Genomic DNA, 3786 nt, shown 5'->3' with positions numbered 1-3786 from the left:
GACATATTTATATATATATATATATATATATATATATATATATATATATACATATATACGTATGTATGTATGTAGGTATATAGTCAGCATATATATATGCCATTATGGCACCAGCTCTGACATAAACGGTAGTAACCAGACCAAAAAGCAGCGCACATTTTGGTGCTTTTTTTCCTGACTGTGATACACTTTAGATTCTAGCCAATCATTTTACGTTTCCGAGGATAGTAGGCGGGTCCAGGTACGTACGTTCTTTTAGAGCAGAGCTACAGATTAAAAACGCCCAAGGCGAAGCGGTCAAAGTCTGGCTGTACTTCACAGCAAAAGATGCAAACTCAGCAGCTGCAACAAGTGCTTTAAGCTGATACTGTGATTCTGTCAAAGGAGGTAACACCTCAAATCTGATGAAACACCTGGCGACGCATAGCGGTTTTTTAAAAGCCGAGAAATGCGCCGTATTTGATAGCTTGCTGCGAGACCTCACACCGAGCACATCTACTGCGGGTGTGGTGCCTGTTATCTGACACGGAGTTAGCAACATCCCCCGAAAACCGAAAGAGGAGAGTCCTGGCCCCTAGCCCTGCCAGTGTAGCAGAAATGATGATGATGATGATGATGCAGCAGCAGCCGTTCTTCTCTGCGTGAGTAGCTTAATGTTGTTCGTGTGTAATTTACGTTGAGTAGGCTAACCACGTTATTACATTAATACATGTAAGGGGAACTAGCAAACATCATCATAGCTACATGCAGCTGTCTTCTTGTTTGATAGAGTGATACCATATATGCCCTATAGCTGCAGAAAAGGCCAACATTGTTATCTTTATACAAAAAAAAACAGCTAAACATGAGAGGTTTGTGTTTTCCATTTTTTAAGCACCGGTTCCAACCAAAGGAGGTATGCTGTATCAACAGAAAAGACTAACTTGGTTATCATTTTGCAGAAAAAAAGAGACTTCTAAAAATAAAAACATGAGAGGTTTTTGGACAAAGTTTGTGTTCTCCATTCTTTAAGCACCAGTTTGAGCACCATTTAAGCACCGGCACCGTTTCAAAACTACCGGTTTGGCACCGGTATCGGATAAAACCTAAACGATACCCATCCCTAGTCAGGAGAGAGGTACAACAGTGAGTCTACTGCCATCTGAAACACAAACACTGCATTTCAGCTGGTGGTATTTGGGATCTTGTCAAAGTTGAAGTGCTCTTTAGGTACCAGTCATGTTACCATCATGTTTGTTTTTAGTTCATTACTGTGACTGTTAGCATTTATGTTGCTCCATCTTTTGTGTGATGACTAAATATAGTTAAACCCTCACATAGCACATGCGCTACACACATCCTTATATCCCTCCTATCCTCCTATTCCACTCATTGTTTCCAGTATTCTGTCTCCTCGTCCTTATTTGTCTTGTTCAATGTCTGTGCTGTTTTATTAAATAAATAAATAAATAAATAAATAAATAAATAAATAAATGATTGGCCTGTAGATCTATCCGTGCATCTGTGAAAAGAAAAAGATCAGCGGGTTCAACTCAAACTCATTTTTTCATGACAGTGCCATTTATTCGTTTCATATGCATTCATCAATGACACTGCAATCTAACAAGTGTCACCAAACACTGTTCCCTTATTAACCCTGACTGTATGAGTGCTACAAATACCAGTGTTGGTCATGAGTGCTGAGCAGTAAGCCTGACCCAAATGCACTCGTCCTGGGGTTGATTACTGGTGGTTTTCTTGGCTCTCCGCTCAGCTGTGTGGGCTGCAGCTCTTACACAACAACAGACAAAAAAAGCAACACTTGGATCTGAAAACTGGAGGATATACCCCCCCCCCCCCCCCCCCCCCCACACACACACACCCCAACCTGACGCACACACTCACGCACATGCTCAGACACACAAACACAGAGTTAACAGTTGTGGCTGTCAAATTGTCACACATGGATGAAGAGTGGGAGGAGAAAAGAAGTCATTGCCTGCAGCAGCAGCAGAAAGCTGGGACGAGCCTTTGATCTGTGACGACGGTGGAATTTCAGTGGAAGTTTTATTCATAGCAGCTGGTTACATAATAGCAGAAGAACCGAAGCATGCCTGGCATCACAAATTAAACCTCCTCTCCTCCTGATTTGTAATATCGGGCCGTATCAATAGAACTTATCCTTAACTTTCATTTTTCTTTTTCGTTTAACCCCCAGTTTACCTACTTTTTTAAAAAATGTTTTCTTTTTCAAACTTGGGTGTTACTGTTGATCTTTTGGGATAGAATATGAAACTGTGATGTGGCCACTGTGACAGCTGCCATTTGTTTATTCTAAAGTCACACTGGAGAAAACCGGGATCGAAGACCACAGCTCAACCAAAACAACTGCAACTGTGTGCAGTCAACTTGGGATCTATTAACCTTTGAAAGACTGTAACAAAGGCTATGAACACTCACAGAGTGACTCTGACCTTAAAATAGATCAAATGGGATTGAGACAGTCAGTCTTCCAGGTGGTAATTACAGGCACATGAAATGATTTTGGTGTCTAGCCACAACCTCACAGATTTGGAATAGATTACTAGGTCACTATAGTGACATATTTGCTGCCAAATGAAATTGTAAATGACGCTCAGATTGCTTTTTTATAGGAATATAACCAGAATACAGCGAGTTGGCAACCAGCTGAGTCGTGTCCCCAAGGAGATGCATCAGAGACAAAGCCTGGTTCATTAGTGCAGAATGCCTCAGACTGACTGCTGTGTGTCTGCTGTAATACGTTCGATGACAGTTGTTTGTCTTGCAGTTTACAGACAGCAAATATCACCTTCTGAAACTGATAGCAGTCACTACTATTCATGACTGTTTGGAGACAGGTGACCTGGCAAAACAAAATGATCATTAGGAGATTGGACACTCAGCCTCTGGGTGACCTGCTGACCACCACAACTACTCGCTATTGATTACTAAATGTGAAGAAAATCAACACAGTAACCGAGGAACCACTGATGTTTCCTTGTTACAAGAAGGTTTACAGTTTTTCTATATATTTTTACATAATTGATTTCCTGTTATGAAGAATACTTTAGTCTTCTTTTCAACTTTAACAGGACCATAGTTTATAAAATGAGAATCCTTTAGTAATAATTGGGACTTGAAACTACTAACTGAAGTCTGCTAACCGGAAAGTGTTAGTTGAGCTCACAGATCCACAGGGTGCCGAGGATCAAGAGGCAGCACCTGTACACTGGTACCGATATCTGGATGACACCTGGTCAAAATCCAAACACAACAGGTAAAAGCCTTCAGAGTTCACATCAGCTCAGATGATAGAAACATCACCAGAGAAAATATATTTGATTCTGAAATGTGCTGCCCCCCCCCCCCCCCTACACACACACACACACACACATACACACACACACACACACACACACACATACACACACATACACACACACACACACACACACAGACCAGTACCTACTACCATTATTCTCTGGAATACAAACTTGGTGATCGGGACCCGGGCAGAATATGTTCCCTCTAAGACAAATGGCAAAGAAAAGAACACATATGAGTAAAGCTCATAAAACACGTGGCCTTCATCAAATCAGTGAAGGTGCACGGTCAGAGGTCAGACACCAACAGAAGGACAAACAGAACAACACTGTCATCTCTTATGCAGCAGGTTTATCACAGAAACTCGGCAGAGTTTTCTCCAAGCACGACATCCCAGTACACTTCAGGCCCAGGACAAGCTCAGGACTAAACTCCCAAACACAAGTTGAGCAACATAGTGCA

This window comes from Neolamprologus brichardi, chromosome 9 (genome assembly GCF_056152115.1).
Source record: "Neolamprologus brichardi isolate AB-2024 chromosome 9, ASM5615211v1, whole genome shotgun sequence".
Classification (NCBI taxonomy): domain Eukaryota; kingdom Metazoa; phylum Chordata; class Actinopteri; order Cichliformes; family Cichlidae; genus Neolamprologus; species Neolamprologus brichardi.
Note: the sequence above shows the minus strand (reverse complement) of the source record.